The sequence below is a fragment of the Castor canadensis genome, chromosome 11 (assembly GCF_047511655.1).
Source record: "Castor canadensis chromosome 11, mCasCan1.hap1v2, whole genome shotgun sequence".
In the NCBI taxonomy this organism is placed as follows: Eukaryota; Metazoa; Chordata; class Mammalia; order Rodentia; family Castoridae; genus Castor; species Castor canadensis.
The window spans coordinates 104,979,589-104,997,408 of record NC_133396.1 but is presented as its reverse complement, the minus strand read 5'-3'; the positions used below and the strand labels follow the sequence as shown (position 1 = coordinate 104,997,408).

The 17,820-nt window shown below is 53.7% G+C and overlaps 1 protein-coding gene across 5 annotated transcripts in view; it reads right to left on the bottom strand.

Moving 5' to 3' along the window:
- The window catches only part of Mef2d (myocyte enhancer factor 2D), a 33,596-nt gene extending 18,012 nt beyond the window's left edge, over nt 1-15,584 (bottom strand). The window contains exons 1-3 of one of the 5 annotated variants that reach the window (XM_074047833.1): nt 15,507-15,584; nt 15,265-15,423; nt 14,625-14,983 (exon numbers count right to left, since the gene is read on the bottom strand). The gene's annotated coding sequence lies outside the window, so the exon portion shown is untranslated. The remainder of the gene's footprint in view (nt 1-14,624; nt 14,984-15,264; nt 15,424-15,506) is intronic. The other 4 variants (XM_074047831.1, XM_074047835.1, XM_074047830.1 and 1 more) reach the window with 4 other exon arrangements.
- Between the last annotated feature and the right edge of the window lie 2,236 nt (nt 15,585-17,820).

The following is a 17,820-nucleotide window of genomic DNA, read 5'->3' as shown; positions in this document are numbered from 1 at the left end:
CCAAGCCAGAAAAGGGGCATGCTCTCAGGTATGGGCAGGGTCACATAGGCTGGGTGGGACCTTAGAGACTGGAAGGGACCAGGGTGGGATGGAGATGACCTCAAGACTCCTCCAGTTCTATCATTCCAGGAGTCCTTGCATCAAGGGTGGAGTTTACTGGGAGAAGGAAGAGAAGGCATTTTCTAAAGCCACTCCAGATGGGTCCTGGGAGGAGCCTGGACTAGAGAAGTCTAGCTTTCCCTTCTAGAGTACCTTCTATAGAGCCCGTGCCCAAAGACCCTACTGCAGAGTGCAGGGAGGTGGCCCCTAGCCTCTGACCTCCCTCCAAAGTGGGTTGAGTTGAAACAGAGATGGCAGAGGACCCTGCCCCCAGCTCCCACATTCAATGACTGCTGAGCTTTCCCTAAAGCTTTCCAATTCCATAGTAGATGCCAAAGTTCAACCTAGCATCCTGACCATGGACAGAAGAGGGAGAAGGAAGGAGTCTGGGTTCAGGTGGGACCATTGTATGGCTGTTCTCTCAGGCAACCCCAGCCCTGCTCTGCTCTGCCAGGATATCTAGAGATAACAGACCAGCTCCCTCTCCCCACCTCAAAGGACCTCTACTCCTTTTGCTCTCTCTAGAGTGGGGACCCAGCAACTTCTTCCCCTTATCCTTGTCTTCAAGGTGCTTCATGGTTCCTGGACTCCTGCTGCCCCCTGCCCGCACATCCTGGGACAGTACCAGCAGCCCAGCATGGCCCAGAACCAACGCTAGCCACCCCATTCTTTGCCTGTGACCTAATCTCTGCCAAATTCCCAACTGAGTATTTCAGCTCCCCTGCTTCTCTGGGGCAATTCAAAGACTGCTTTCTCCAGCTGTAGTGGGCTAGGCTTGGCAGCAAATGTGGGAGTGCACACAGGGGTGGCACGGGGTGCAGGGGAGAACAGTATGACAAGGTACCTTTTCATTTATTTTTTTTTGAGACAGTCTTTATTTGTAGCCCAAGCTAGTCTTGAACTCATTATGTAGCCTCCTTGCTTTAGCCTTCCAAGTGCTAGGATTATAGGCATGTACCACCACAACTGGCTCTGCCAAGATGACTTTTTAAATGTGACTTTTTTGGCCCAAACTAGACTGGTAAGTGCAGGAATTCCTACACCCTCTGGCTCCTGTGGCTGCCTTCCTTCTTTCTCCCACTTTCCTATCTCCTCAACATTCTTGTTCATAAGCAGACTGCTGCTGAGATGGAACCTCTTTCAGCTTATGGTCAGTGCTGTCTCCTCCACCAAGCTGGAAAAAACTCTCTGTTCTAATGATCCTCCAAAAAGCCACTCTTGTAGTCTTTCTATAACTTGCCACAAATGTAAATAGCTAGAACTCTGTGCTTTTATTTAATGCCTGGCTCCCCTGTGAGATTAAAGTTTCATGAGGGCAGGAACTAGACCTTTTTCCTTTTTTAATTTTTTTGTGGTACTAGGGCTTGAACTCAGGGCCTACACTTTGAGCCACTCCACCAGCCCTTTTTTGTGAAGGGTTTTTTTTGAGACAGGGTCTCGTGAACTATTTACCTGCGCTGGCTATGAACCACAATCCTCCTGATCTCTGCCTCCGGAGTAGCTAGGATTACAGGCATGAGCCACTGGTGCCTGGCTAGATCTGTCTTTTTCAATATTCAATTGCCAATATGAAGGAGCTCAGGAAACAGTGGTAGGAAAAACAAAATTCATTATTATGACTCTGTGAGAAGTCCTTTTTACAGTCTAACCTTTGTCAATCCTGCTACAGTACCAGCTCCTCTCACTCTATCGTCTGTGAAGCTAGAACCCTTCCTCACCCAGACACCCTTGAAGCTCATCAATTTGGACACCACCCACCATCCAACCACTCCTGACACCTCAGCCCTCAGGTTGGCTGGTGCAGAGGGTGAGACTCCAAAGTCTTTTAAGGAGCAGCCCTGAGCACATGGAGATGGAGAGGATGGTGTTGCTGAGGCAACTGTCGCCAGGCAACCAGCTCCCTGGCTGATCTCCTACACCCCCCCACCCCCGCCTCATGCTGGGGGAGCTGGTATGCAAGAGGGATGGGGCTGAGAAGGCAGAGAAGCCACAGAGACCCACTAAACATTCTCTGACAGAGGGAAGTAGGGTAAAGGAACCAGGCCCCATCCATCTCTACTTCCTCTAAGACAGCTCAGAGTACTTTTTATAATTCCATGCTTCCTAAGGCCCTTTCTCTGTTACCAACACTGCCAGAGGAGGGAGGAAATAAATGTCCCTGCCTTGGGCAGTCCTTCCTTCTATCTAACCACAAGCTGTCCTACAAAGTAGGCTCAGTCTGTACAAGGCTCTTTCCTCTTCTGCTATCCTTTCACATCACTGCAGGTTCTTTGAAAGCCCTGGGGCAAGAACATGAACTCAACTGTGACTTTGGAAGGGTGATTGGGGCCAAGATGGGCACAAAGGACCCCATAACTGACCCGATTCAAGGTGTGGAGGCCTATCCTGTCCAAGCCTCCCTACCCCATTAGGAGATTTTAATGAACACCTGGACCTCCTTAATTATCCCTCTGACTAATTACTTAACCAACTGCCAGGAGCCAGAGGCCTGGGCATCTGTTCTCCAGATGTGGTCTCTGTTCCCCAGCCTGGCCTGGCCCCATTCCCCCTTCTCCTTTGCAACCTGTTCCTCCTCTAGGAAAAAACTCTCTCTGATGCCCTGGCTCTTGGCTGCTTTTCTAACCCTTCTCCTTCGTTCTTTCTGGTATCTGTAGTCCTGGGCTTGGGAGAACTTTGGCTGTCAAGGAGACAGGGTCACCAGGATGGCCTTACAGGCTCTGATGGCCCCAGGGCCTGCCCCATCATGATCTGAGATCACAGCTATAACTCCTTCAGTGGGCAGCATCTGTGTCACTTCCAAGTGCCCCTAGCAAGGCTTTAGCTGCTTGCTTCTGACTCAATGACTCCCTGGACGAGGCAGGGTTGGGCAGAGCAGACCTCCAGCAAGGCTTGGGGAGGTGAGGAGGGCCTTCCTATGGGGACAGAGGAGCACAGAGCATGCTGGACGGCCCAGGAGTCTATGAGGCAGGAAGGACAGCTGCAGAGAAACCTGCAAAAGAGAGCAGGAGGCTGCAGCACAGGGACCCATCTGACAATACCCTTAACAAGGCTGTGGGGACCAGAGAGCATAAAGGGGGATCCAGAAGAAACTCATGACAGCCATTTTTCCAAGCTGGCTACAGACCAGAATAGGAGCAGTGGGCTGTGCTCACATGCAAATGAGGCACAAATGAAATGCAAATGAACCCTAAAGGGTCACCGGTTTGGAGGGGGCATGGAAGAAACAGGCTCCTGCCTCCCCAGTGTAACACTTCTTGATACCTGAGCAATAGTCAAACTATTTTCAGGTTTCAGAATGATGCTATCTCAGTTCCTGTGTGAGGGGGGGATGGGGAGGTCAGGGCAGCCCCCTGGAGCTGCAGCTGCAGCAGGGCTGAGCAGGGGATGTCTTTCCTAGGGAGCTGCAATGTTAGCCTCCATCCTCCCTCACTACTCCTCAGGGGAGACCCACATTTTCTTCTCCCTCGCATCTTTCCACCCTTGTGGGCCCCTCTGTACCAGTGGCTATGATCAAGGCTCAGAGGAACTAACTGTAGGACATTTGTTTCCAGAATCCTCACCCCAGTGTGGGTCCAAATGGAGCCCAGAGAGGCAGAGTGGGCTTCTTCCCCACAGTGAGAAAGGGAGCTCTCATTAGGCAGGACTTCATCCCTCCCTCCCAGGCTGCTTGGGGCTGGAGGCTGGGACTAGAGGGGAAGGCAGGAGGCGCTGGAGACAGCTGTCATCCCTCCTCCCACCCCTTCCCTGTGGCTGGGCTGCAGGGCATGAAATAAGCAGCAGGCACTGGGGGAGGGGGTGACAATCCAATCCACCTGTCACCCCCACAGTCAGGCGGCCTCAAGCAGCCTGCTCACTAACAAGGGAGGAGGCGTGGGGGGGGCGCATAATTGGTGGAGAATGACAGAAGTACAGACACAGGAAAGGAGACAGAAAAAGAGGCAGTGAGGTCAAAGGCAGTGTGGGGCAAATAAAGACTAGGAGAGGGCAGCCAGCCCAAGAAGAGAGGGGGAGGCAGAACAAACAGAGATCCAGAGGAGCAGGGAAAGGGGGCAGGCTCAGCATGGGCTTATAGGACCTGGATTCTGGTCTGGTGTTGGGCACCCTCCCTACCCTCTGAGAACTTGCAGTCCAGCCAAGAGATGAGGAAGGGAGGGCAGGTCACATCCTGGGTGAGGGTGGGGAGAGTGAAGGGGGCCTATGGGGACCTAGGAAGGAGCATATGAGCTCTGCCCAGCCTCCAAAGGCAGACAGACCCTTGGAGGGGAAGAGATGGGCATGAACAACCAGGCTGCCCAACTCAAGCCCTGGTCCTGCCTCAATTCCTACCTGCCCCCCAGGGCTCACAACTTCCTGGTCATTCTCTGAACCTCAGCCTAGGACTGCCACCCAAATCAGATACCTGGGCTCAGAAACTCTGGGAAATGGTGGGGTATAACTGAACCAGTGATTCCTCTAAAACACCAAGGCCAGGGGCACTGGGGCATTTCCCATGACTCCCCTTCCAAGTGTTTCCTTAACAAAGGCAGTAGTGGGGGCGGAGGGTATTGCTCCTCTGAAATTTGAGCAAAGGCAGCTAGGTCCACCACTATTCTTCTCCCCATCCCCCCACCACCCCCCCCTACATATACACACACTGGTCCTGGGCCCAGGACCTGCTCCTTTCTCTCTGCCTCAGCCCCCTCCCATGGCAGCCTTTTTTTCTTCACCCAAGTTCTTCTATGGTCAGGTCCCAAAGGCAGAGCCCCAACCCCAACCCTTCAAAGTTCAATCTGGCAGGCTCACTACCCAAAACCTGGTTCCCACCATCTTCCCCTCCCTCAGGGACTCCCCTCCCCCAGTCAGCAGCTTCAGGGCTGGGCAGAGGCTATTTTTAGCACGGGCACTGAGCTAATTTTAACTCACAGACAGGGGACCTGGGGCGGGTTAGGGGGGCAGTCCAGGAAAGCTGGGCCTGGGTGGGGTGGTCTCAGGTCCCAGGCACCTAGGATCGTAAGTGGGGAGCAGGCACTGTGGCTCTGTCTCTGCCTAAGAGTCAGGAACTGGCTTGAAGAGCACCTCAGTGTGGTGTGAGGAGCAGGGTGGGAGCCCTCCATCCCCAACCCCATCCCCACTTCCGCTGGACAACTCTCTCATGCTCCACCCATCCACCAGAAGAAGCTTCCCGCCCTCTCCTCCCCGGCAAAACTCCTGGGATGGGCTCATCCTGTTCTCTGTTCAGGAGGTGCCTCTCCAGTGAGGGTCTGTCTCCTGAGTCTCCTCCACTGTTTCCCCAGCCCAGCCTGTCCTTCCTGTAGTCTAGCTCTCATCCTTCCTGCAGCAGCTGTGAGGCTGTATGGCTCCCTATGGAGGTTCCCGCACCTCCCACCCAGCTCTGGCCTTCCGGTCCTGGCCTCTGGGCTAGCTCCCAGCTACAGCTACCCCCACTGTCGCAGCACAGAAAGTTACTAGAGCCACCAGACTGACCTGGGGAGTATTTTGGGGAACAGGAGATTGAGTCCTCATAGAAAAGGGGTGAGTGAGGTTGGGTAACAATAAGGGGAAATGTGGGGCCTCTGGGCGAACTTTCCATGCCTGAATTCCAGTCCTTGCTCCTGCTCAACCTCACTGTGTGACCTTGAATCAATCACTGCCCCTCTTGTGTCACTCTGCTGGCCAGCATAATGGACAGGCAGAGTAGATGAAGACCCCAGTGCCCTCCCCATCCAGGGGTTCTATTCCTGTACACTGTGGAGAGGCCTGCAGGAAGAGGGTCAGGAAGCATGATTCTATAGCAAGAGATGGTCTGGCTAAGTCCACCAGCTGGCCAGGAAAAGCAATATGGAGGCCAGAGGACGGCAGGGATAGAGCTGACAAAGGAGTATGTTCTTTCTGAAGAGTCACCACCAACAGATAACCAAGAGTTGGCAAAGTCTCATGGTCAGCCAGGACAGGTGCCAGGACAGGCACACAAGGCCTTTGTGGCAGAAGTGCAGCTATCCCAATCCCCTCACACACCTGCAATGCCTATTAGACCCAGTGATTGCAACCTTCAAAGGTCATTGCCATGGTCTGGCCCAAGGTCACTATCATGTCACTGGTGGGGCCAGGTTTGAAAGACATGCTTGTGCCTTGCTTTATACTCCACCTCAGCAGGCCAAGCAGCAATGACTCACTACTGCTCATTTGCATAGGTATTTGCATAGTGTCTCCCACCTTATTCCTTCAGGCTTAACTTCCCATTCCAGGACCTGGGCCACCCCCACCCAGGTCACTTAGGGGACCCAAGAAAAGTTCCTGGCACCCCAGGCCTCAGGTTCCACCTTTTTCCTCCAGAAGGCATCCTGAATGTATACACACCACCAGTGATGCGGCCCAGAGCTCTCACTCCACTGGATCCTCCACTCTTGCCAGGTGGGGTGGGGTGAAACCTCAAGAAGTACATGTTGTGGCTAGAGGAATCTAGTAAGGTGTTCTTAGGGCAAAGTGTGGAGGCTCTGCCATTGCCTGGGACTCCCAAGAGAACTCACTCTTCTTCCAGTGCCAAGGATGGGCAGTAGCAACAGGGTGGGGGAAGAGTTGTCCTGCACGTCTATCCCCATTTCTAGAATCCACTTGCGAGAGTGCAGAATGAGAGAAAATGGCCCAGTACGGCAAGTTAGACAAATGTCAACTACAGAGAGAACTTCTCAGGGCAGAGTCCCTGAACTTGAAGCAGCCTCTGGGACTAAAACTTGCTTTGTCAGAAACTACCTAATGAAGCATGGATACCTGGTGACATTTGGCAAGTATGGAGGCCCTGGCTGGGAGACAGTAAGTCCCCTACCTGCTTTGATGTCTAACCTCCATCTGTCCAATTATAGTGTCTACACTTCAGCCATACCTTCTGAAACAGTGAAGTCCAATAGAGGTCTCCTAGCCTGGGAAGTCCTTTCTGCTGTCTAACCACCACCCTTCCCAAAGTAGCCAACCCTGTCACCATAACCTAAACACATTTCAGTCATCTAGACAACAGTGGTGGACAGGGGCCCCTGGCCATCAAAAGTCTTGGGACCAAGGAGAGGTGGGGGCGGTTGGGACGGTTAGTGTGTCACCTTCCACCTCCCCACCCTACTTCCCCCTGGGGTCTAAGGAGACAGAAGTGAAAGTGGCAGCTGGGGCCTTGAGGGCGGGTCAGCTTGAGAGCCGTTGGGATGAGCATAATGCTACTAGTGCTGGGTTTGGGCTGCCTACTCTTGCAGCAGGTAAAGTGCTGGTTAGATGAGGAGAGGGACTTCCTATGGAAATAAGAGCAGTAGGGAATGATGAGCATGGGCCCCTAGCCAAAGGAAGAGCAAGCTGAAGAGAGGAAAATGGAAGAAGGCAGTAGACAGTCTCAGAAAGGCACTCTCTTCCCCAGCACTGCTTTGTCTCCTATTTAGAGCAGCAAGAATGGAGACAGAACCACTGTGCTGAAGCAGATGAGCGGCTGAGACCTGACTGCTGGGACACAGAGGACAGAGAGAGGGCAGGGACCGTGTCCTGGGCTCTCAGCCTGGACAGCAGCCCTTCCAAGGAAAGAGGAGGTGGAGTGTCAAGAGAGGTGCTCACCTACACTTACAACAGGGGACAGGGGACCGGAAAGAGGCCAATCCAATCAGGGAAAGCAAATCCTCCTAGAGACATTATGACCTCAAGAAGCCACCAAGGATTTAAAGGGGCCACTTGGGGCAGTGGCTGGGTCTCCTTCTGAGTCAAAGGACAGTCCTCTAAGCCCCTGGTGGTGGGGGGGGGAGGAGAAAGAACACTGGGGTGAGGGGTCATGGTGGCTGCATGGGCCTGCTGAGGCGGCCAGCCAGGCAGCTCTTACGGGATTAGCTTGCTGCTTTCAGGAAAGGTGCCAGGTGAGGCTAAGATGCCCAGCCAGATGGAGGGGGCCCTGGCAGACAGGGGACAAGGAACAATTCCTGGGCAAGGCTACGCCAATACATGTCCCCAGATCTGTGCCCCTTACCAATACCTGGCTTCTTACCCTTCATGAGGACACTGTACAAAGACCCCTCTGACTTCTGTCACAAGGACCTCTGTCTACCAAGCATTCTGTACCTTTCCTATGATTTAGACCTCTTTTTCCTGTGAGAAGTCCTGCCTGCTGTCTACTTTCAATCTATCTGCTAGATTTTACAACCAGGGCTCCACCCCTGGGAACAGGTGAAGGGTTCCTCTTTCTCCCCTGCCCTAAATCCCTACCCACAGGCTGACAGGTGGGGGAGACAAGGAGGAACAGCTGGGCCAGGACACCTGTCCCCATCAGGGCAGCCTGGGCCCCAAGGGCCTGTCATGGGGTATATATGAGGCGGGGGGGGGGTGATTTCAGTATAAAGGCAGGCAGTTGTAAGGGCTGGAAGAAAGGGGCCCAGAGGTGAAGATGAGAGGTTATAGGAAGGTCTGAAGCACTGCCTTCAAGATATAACCATCCCCCTGGCCTAACCTACCATCACCCCTTGCCCAAGGCCATGAATGCCCTAAAGGGAAAAATGTGAGGTTCAAGGTCATCCCTCAATCCCTTTGTTCCATGCCCTTGCATTCAGGTTACTATCAAACTGGAGTGGGGAAGACCCCAGAAAAGACACCAAGCTCTCTTTTCCTCACCTACCACCCTCCTGCTGTGAAAGGGCTCTCTCCTTTGTTCTCCCAACCTTCAGTATATACAGGGACTGGGGGCAAGGATATCGAGAAGAATAAGCAAGCATGCAGACAGAAGAACCCAGTATGGTTCACAGGGTCTAGTGTGGAGGAAGAGGTTCTAAGACAAGAAGACAGCTGAACTGGGAAGGCTGGCCTGGCTCAGTTTCCCAACCCACCCAGGGTCAAATTGAGCCATGTTAATAGATGTTCCCTCAAAGACTCCTGAGTCTCTAGCCCAGACACCAGAGGCTTTGGGTAACTGCCTTAGCAGTCAAGTCCTGGGCCAGTGGGGCTGAAAGTCTAGATGGAAGGATGTAGCCACTTTCTAAGCAATCCCCATGTACATTCCCACAGAACTGCCTTCCTTTCCCATGGTAAACAGCTTCACTTCAGAAGCCAACTTGGAAATGGTCAGGCACTTGCCCAAGGGCATCAGGGATAAGAGGAAGAGGTAGGTTGACTGTGAGCAGTGTGTCCTCCCACAGTGTGGAATGCAAGGAGGGAGGGGTCTGCCCCCCACCAGGAGCACACACATCCCAGGGCCAGGGCTCCAATGGCCCAGGCTTCTGCCTTTGGAAAGCCCAGCTCTGGTGGTCCAAATCCCACTTCAGCCCCTCTCTTCATCCATGCCACAGCAGCTCAAGGGGGTACTAATGGCACCCAGGAGAGGTCTCTGTTTGTCATTAGCTTCCGCTTCCATAGACCTTGCTTTGGTGGCTTTCTCTCATGGCATTCAAATCCGAACACAATCCCTTCTCAGGGAATCAAACAACATTGCCCCTCAGATTGCCACCAAATTCTGATTATCTGCCTTCCCTATCTGGGAATCCTATCAAGCCAGACTTGATCAGCCCTTAACTTTTCCTCCTCCTCCTCTCTAGTCTCCCTGGGACTTCTTTGCACAGCCAGGAAGGACCCTTCCTTTAGCCTCAGATAAAAACCCTCCACTCCTCATAACTGGGAAAGCTTGAGCAAATAATCTAAATCTCCAACACTTGGTTTCCTCAATTATGAAAAACAGTTGTGGAGAGAAATAGTCTTTATATGTTCAAATGCCCAGCACAGAGCTTGATACACAGGGACACAACAAATGGGACTTCTCTTCCTCTGGCCCCAGGTACCACAAAAGTTGGTCTCTGAACTATGTCCACTGGAGAAGTGGTTGAATAGGGTAAGCCTGAAAAGAAAGCTTCCCTGACAGGGTAGGAAGCTTCTTCCCTGTGCACTTGCCTGTCTGCCCAGCTCTAGGGGAGTGGCCCTAGCACCCAGCCAGGGGCACCAAGCCAAGGTCAGTGACCAGGCCTGGAGCCGGAGCCTCCTGGGAGGGTAAGTTTAAATGAGTAAATATGGTCCCGCCTGGGTGTGGCCAGCCACAGGCCAGAGCTTCACAGAGGTCCCTCCCTCCCAGCCTACAGCAGAAAGGAGGTGGTCAGACAGCAGGCACAGCCGCCAGTCCAGGTGTAGAGTCAAATGAACACATTCCCCTGCCTCCACATAGCCAGCACTGGCCAGGAGCATGGCTTTGGTTCCCAGGAGGGCAGGCTGTGGCCTTGGTCTCTGGGAAAAGGAAAAGCAGATGTAGAGGGTCTTGGGGACCCTTGGCCTTGGAGACCTAGGCCAAGGATCTGCCCCCAAATGCCTGAGGGCTCAGCTGCAGCACTGATAAGGCTGAGTGGCCTTTGCTCGTGCGGGGTGAGGAGATGGGGTAGAGACCAGTGCAAACCACCAACACACCCAGGTGCTTGGATCACTGAAAGGCGAAACTCCTGTACACCTGGAAAGCTTGAGGCCTGAAAGGGGTGACTTACCCAAGGACACACAGCCAGTGTGAGGGCAGAGGCCGGCTAGGCAGAGCCACTAAGAGGGATGGGGGAAGGATGGAAGTCAGCCAGGGTTCCTTGACTCACAAGCCATGCTCTTTACTTCAGACAGGGCTCTGCCCAACTGTGGTCTAACCTCAATCCCTCCTGCTCTAGCAAATGCTTCTCTCTTCAGAGTTCCTGTATGTCCTTCTCCTTCTTGCCTCCAGTCCCCTCACCCCATCTCCACTCTCCAATCCTTTAATCATCTTTGCCATTCTCCACACTCACCGCCCCCCCCCTCCACAGGGCAGCAGCTGCTCTGTGGGTGTCAACACACCCAAGTATGCGCCACACACCTTCATGCATGTGTGCCACTAAATGCTGCAGACCCACCAGGTGCGTCTGAGTCTGCCAGTCTGCAGGAGACCCCTCCCCCAGCCCCCTGTTGGGGGAAAGGGACCCAAAGACTAGCCTTCCCACAGCTCCAGGACAAACTCCTTTCAGAATACTTTTTGTCCCAGGCAAGGGGAGAGAAGAGAAAATAAATATTTCAGGAGCCAAATAGCACCAACCCCACTAGACCAAAGATCAGGGCTTTTTAGCTCAGCCAACAGAGAAGAAAATGCTTTGAAATCCACTTATTTTCCAAGCCAAGTTTAGACCTCTCTCTCTCTTCCCAATCTAGCTCCACTGACTGGGAAGTTCTTCCTGAAGTCTTAGCTCCATCCTGCCTGCTGTAATTGTGGACAGACAGGGCAACATCAACCACAACACAGCCAGATGTCCAGCTTCTAGCACCTAACACCACCCTCTTCCCCCATGAGTAAGTCACCAAACTGGGACAGAAGGACATAGGGTTGGCTGGACTCTGGCCCCATGACTGGCTTGTAAAAGCCATCAGCGATTACAGTGATGCTGAGGTTGTGCTGGCCCCGCCATGATCTCCTCCTTCCCTCTTCCCTGTAAAAGGGAGATAATTGCCTCAAACCAACTGGCTTCAGAGAGTCTGGACAGTCCCAGGCATGGTCCCAAGGGGTAGGGAGAGCCCCTCCACCACAGTGCCACAGATCCAGAATTTGACCCTTGTTGATGGGTTCTGCGCCCACATGGGATCTTCACACCCCTACCAGAACCTAGTTGAACACCAACTATGACTTGTGTCCAAGAGGAAGACCTGTACTGCCCACCTCACCAGTTGTTCTCCAGTAAGGCCCGTTGTCCAGACTAGATGGCAGAGAAGCAGGGAGCCAGCTCAAATGCAACCAGGGTGATGCTGGATGCTCCCATTTGTCCCTGGATTCCCCTCTTTCCCAAGGAGGTACACAGGTGGCTGGCAAAGTGTCAACAAGGGCCCACACCAGGCCAGGGTATACACTGAGATTTTGTACCCAGTGCCAATGAGGGAGGACAGAAGGCCCAGCTGGCCAGGAAGCGAAGGTTGACAGGACAGGCAGAGGTCCAGGCCTTTCTGGGGGCACAAGAGAAAGGGACATCCACAGCAGAGACATCTTCCCAGCACATGGTCAGAAGAAGAGGGTCGGAGGGGCTGAGACACAATCAATGAGGGCCTAACCTAGGTCCCCTCTCAGGAGCCAGGGCATCCCCCAGCCTCCTGCAGCTGCTCCTCCCGCCTCCAACCTGAGGAGTCTCCCTCCACCTGCTCCCCATCACACCTCCCAAGAAAGACCCAGGGAAGATTTAAAAAAAATCACTGCTGCTGGAGAGAGATTACATAACAGCAGCGAGAAAGACGATCACAGCTCCTAGCCAATGAGAAAAGCCAAGAGTCTCGAGGGACAGAGCTGGGACACTCAGACTCTCCAGTCCAGGGCCACCAGGCAGAGTGGGATGGACAACGGGCAGTACCTGCCACCTTTCCAAGTCTTCTACCATTCTCTTTCAGGCACTGGGTACAGAAGACAGAAGTGGTAGCCCAACCCCATACCCATTCCCGAACACTGGCTTATGATGCTCTCTGACTGGATCCTGCTTCTCCCCTTGAGCCATAGTCTCCAAGAGCAAGGCTTGTATGCTTGCCTGTCTTCCTTGGAAGAATCTCTCTCTACTATAAAGTTATGCCTGAAAGAGTGTAAGGACTAAAGCTCTGACATGGCTTTGCTTTGTGATCTCAGGTAAAAAGCTGGACCTCTTTGGTTGTTACAGTAGTGAGTGAAAATTCCTCTCTTTCCCAGAGAAACCCCTTACAAAGATACACACACACACCACACACACACACACACACACACACACACACACACACTTCCATATGTACATGCCAACACATATGAGTTGTGTTGGGAGGACAGGGAAATTACATAAAACAAAGAGAATATGACCATTGAGACCGAAAGGCCCAAATGCCCCAGCTGGGAAAGAGCTACACATAAGCTCCAGCATCCCCCAATCATCCCATATAAAGATTCCCAGCCACTTTCAAACTGATCCCACCCCACCCCCATCTCCTGCCCAATACACTGAGCAACCACAGGAAGGAAATTCATTCCCAGGAAGGCCGTGGGAGCTGGGAAAGCAAGGCTAAGTAAGTCCTGAGGCTGGTGTGACCCAGTGGCCACAATTTGGTAGACATCTGTGAACACTGACATGTGGTTTTTCAATGCTCCCCTTGGCTAAGACCTCCCGTAGGGGCTTGGAGGGGAGTGGGAGATGGACAGCCCTAACTCTACGCACCCAGCCTCATGCTGGCCTGGGCTGCCCTCCTATCTCCAGGCCAGAGCAGCCCAAGGTCACTACTCCAGCCGGTAAACTTCCCATGGTCCAGTCTGGCCCCTGAGTTGCTGCAGAGACCCATTGAGGGAATGGAGGAAGGGGTAGGTAAGACTGATAAGAGCTACTCCCAAGTCAAAGAAACTAGGCCTCCAAGGAAAAGTCATATGCCATATGCCTGGACTGGGCACTGAGAAGGGGTCACAGGATCCGCCCACTTTCCCCTCCCCCAACCAAGCAACAGTGTTCTGCTGGGTAGGGAAGGCCAGGCTTTGCACTCAGAAGGACAAGCCTGGCATAACCTAGTGAGTGGTCAAATGGACCCATGTCCAGGAGTTCTCCTTTCCTGGGGCACCCTAAAGGGCTGCTGAGAGGTCAGGGTGAATCACCAGGAGTTTGGCCCTTTGGGTCTTTACAGACGACCTGATGGGAATGGGCTGGCACTGTGGTGGGAAACTAAGTCCATCTTGGTCTTCTTGACCCAACCTTCCCAAAGTCCATCCCTCTACCTAGTCAGAACCCACTCCCAGCCCAGTTTAGCCTGCCATGGGTGGACAGAGGAGCTGGAGAACTCTTGCCCAGATGTTGAACAGCTGCAAACTTCTGGCCAGGAGATACTCCAGATGGGGTTGCTGACAAAACATATCAGGGGTCTCAGAAGCCCATAGGAGGTCCCAAGGAGGGTCCTGCGTGTCCACTTCCATAGCGACTCTGAGTCCCAACTTCACAGGCACGGGGCAAGCATGGGCCCCCGGAGACACACACACTCACACCCCAACCCACCACCCCGGTGTCATCTGAACAACATCCCCCTCCCTCCCCCGCTTCCCAAACAGCTGCGGCTCCCCCGCCCCCACCCTCTGCCGTCCTCCCAGGCCCCCTTCTGCACCATTTCGGGCCAAGGAGGAGGGAACTGGAGGCGAGAGGAGGGAGAGGAAGGGAGGGCCGGCTGTTAAAATGTCAGTCGCTCCGGGCTGTCACCGGAGACCCCCTGTGAGGATGGTGCCCCTTTCCAGACCAATCGGAGGCCGTCGTAACCCCCGGCCACCAACAGGCTGGCGCGTCCCCAATCCTCCCGTCCCCACCCCGCACCTCCAACACTCAAGGGAATTACAGCCCACTCCACTTGTCCCCCACGGCCGACTCCCTGACACAAACAAACAGTTCCTATGTACCCCCCCCACCCAACGCCACGCGAAAACACTGTCCGCTCCTCGAGTTCCTCTCAGCTCATGGGGGGGCTAACCCATCGTACCCCTCAAGGGACAGTCTAGACCACCCTCCACCCCAACCCCAGGCCGGGGTGGGGGAGGGGGGCCTCTTAAAGCGGAAGGCGCATTATTTTTCTCTACTCACCAGCCCCGCAGGGAGAAATGGGGTGTCACGGCAAGGAGAGGGTGGCCCTCGCCCCTGGTCCGGGGGTGGAATCTTCAAAAGCGGGAAGCCGCAGCTCCGGGCGCGGGGAATATTAAATGAGACCGGCGTCCGCGCGGGCCCTGGGCGGCGCCGGGGGGCCTGGGCCCCCGTCGTGCGCGCGGGGGCGGGCAGGCGGGCGGCGGGCAAGCGAGGGACCGGGGCCGAGCGCCCGAGCCGCCTTGACTGTTGTTGATATTTTGCTTCCTTCCTTCTTTCGGGTTCCAAAGGTAACTCCTCCAGACCCCAGGAGTCGAGGCCGACGTAGGCACAGCTCACCCTAGCTTGAGGGGGTGGGAGACCTGGAGTGATGGACAGGCGGGGGGGCCAATGGGAGGAACCCGTGGGGCGGTGGAGGGGCGGGGCCAGTCGGGGGCGGTTCAGGACGCGGTCCCGCCTCTCGCTTCCCTTGGGCCGACCGGGCCGGGCCGGCGGCCCCCACCCCGTCGCCTTCCCAAGCTAGGCTGCGGCGCCGGGAGCGGCAGATCCCTCCGCCGGCCAGAAGGGAGGGAGAGAGTAAGAGACCCAACCAGGCAAAGTAGGCAGGCGAGACCCCGAGGCCTTTAAAGGGATCGGCCCATACCCACGGCGTCCCTCGGAGCTCGCTGACTGCTGCCTGGCACTGCTGCCACCACGCGCTCAAGGAGGTCCCTCCCAGGGGCTCTGCGGGAGGTTCTCACACTCACAGGCACACGCGCTGCCTCGGCACCCCAAGGCCCCAAGAGAGTTGGGAAGTGGGAGTCTAAGTAGACAAATTAAGAGGAGATTGTAAAGGGTGGAAAGATTCCATCTCCCCCACTTAATGTGTGACAACGCTCCACTTACAGGACCACGTTCTCTTCTAGGGGGTTACCTGGGGAGCTCAAGTTGCTCCCTCTACCTGTGACAGGCCCCCTCCCTTTCCAGGGCCCGGCTGGGCAGACGCCCTGCAATTTAAAGCGACAGCTCATAGTTCTCGGGTGACCTAATCGTCAGTGCCAGCGGCCCCAGCGCACTTACGGCCGGCCGAGGGGGCAATTTAAAGGGGCGGGACCCTAACCACCACCGCCCCCCCGCACCTGCCTCACAGGAAACATCCAGAAGCATCTCATTAAAGAGGTAGTAGTAGTATTATTATTATTATTTCTGGTTGCCTCTGGACACGGTGAATTTTTAAGACCCCCTACAACAAGAGTGTGAGTGCCACTGACCCCCATCAGCCTTTCTGTCCAGCATCCCTGTTACTTCCAAATCCCTGGGCTTTCTACCTGGAGCTTGAGGAAATGGTGGAATCTGGCTTGGATCTCAAAGATTGCAGAACAGAAGGGTGCTCAGTTCTTCATAGACCCGGGTTTCTATCGGACTGGGTCTAATTTACTACACAAAGACTCAATTTGGGATTAGTGCTGGAGAGACCAATGTACACAGAGAGAGGCAGCATGTTATGGTGGTTAGAAACATCAATTTTGCAATCAAGCTACCTTGGTTCAAATACTTACTCCACCATTTCTGAACATGAACACAGGCATTTAACTTTCCTCTAACCTCATGATCTTCCTGGTAAAATGGAAATGGTGATAAATATTAGTTGATATAAGTAGATTGTTTGGTACCATGCCTTTTGCTGCATTGTAATTTGGACTGTTGGATCAAGGGTTAGTCTGAAGATTCCTTTTGGCCCCTGTAAGTTCAGGTAAGCTTCAAAGGAGGCAAGTTCAGTAGGATTGTTCTGCAAATAGGTTGGAGACTTGTTCTGTACCTCCTTAAACAGGAAACCAGCAAGCTCCTATTTCTTTGGCCTCAGTTTCCAACCCTTCTACCTGGCCCCTCCTTCAGGAAACCTGATTTATACAGTGTCCCATATTGTGCTCAAATGTAGCTTCTCAGTTCCCCATTGATATGGGAAGTGGAGCCCCCAGCACCAGAGGATGTCAGTTCTCCCTGCCAGGCAAGGCTAGCTTGCCTCCAAGGCCGAGGAGCCCATCTGCCCCTTTCCCAAGGACTTGGAGAATGGAGTCTTATGCCAGGCTTGAGGTTGTGGCAGAAGCAGGATGGGAAAGTGCCCCCCCTTCAAGTGGGGAACCTCCCCTCACTTGTGGCCTCTATTTTTAGTGCTTCCCCAGGCTCTAGCTGGAGAAACCGTTTAGTCATCAGGGTGTTTATTTTCCGGCTGTTTCCGACGTCGGGAAAGCAGAATGTTGAGACTGGAGAGATTCAGGGCTGCTGAAAAAGACTTCTTAAGAACAGGCCTGGGAACACAGCCTTCAGTCCACTGGATCCCAGATAGGGGAGAAAAAAAAAAAAAAAAAAAAAAACCAGAATGGGCAGGGGGCAGCCAAGTCCCCAGGAGATCAGAGAGCTAAGTTCTCAACCTGCCTCACGACTCTGGAGGCTCTCCAAGCCAGAGAACTATCTGGCTCCAGCTCTACTTGAAGATTCTCTCTAAAAACATAAGCAGCCCCAGAACAAATTCTTTCCCAGAATCTGATTCCCAGAAACCCCCTCCCCAACCTCCTGTAGATCAGCATGGTGAGCCTCCCACCAATCATAGCTCCAGCCAATCTCCAGCTAGAGGCAGGCCTGCCAGAGTTGTGAGTGGCTGACTGTTCCTCCCAGTCATGGAATGTTGGGTCCTTAACAAAGGAATGAGGAAGGAAGGTGAGTCACCTGGGGAGGGCATTAAAGGGCCAGGAACCCGAGGGAAGAACAAAGTGGATGAAATGGAGTGTCTTGGACCCTGAGATGCTAACATGGTAATTCACAAGAGAATAGAGAGGAAGACATTGATACTACAAGTGGGGCGGAACTTAGAATGTAGACAAAACTTCATGGGAGAAGAAAAATAAACACAAGGTCTTGATATCCATGGAAGACTTAGAAAAGGTAGGAAGTAACATTGCTGGAAGTTAGATGGAAATAAGGATTTCCTGAAAGGGACCTTCTAAACCTTTTTCTTCTGTCCCCTGGATTTCCCATCCCAGAATCCTCTGGGTGGAAAGCAACTGAGCAGGCTCAGATAACCAGTTCTCATTTTTCCTCCCCTACTTCTTGCTGTTTACCCATTTTTGCTAGTCACCTAACAGCTTCAGTGAAATCCCCTAGGAGTCACTAAATGCCCACCAAAGACCTAAAAAGAGTTTGTTGTGTAAACCCCCTACAG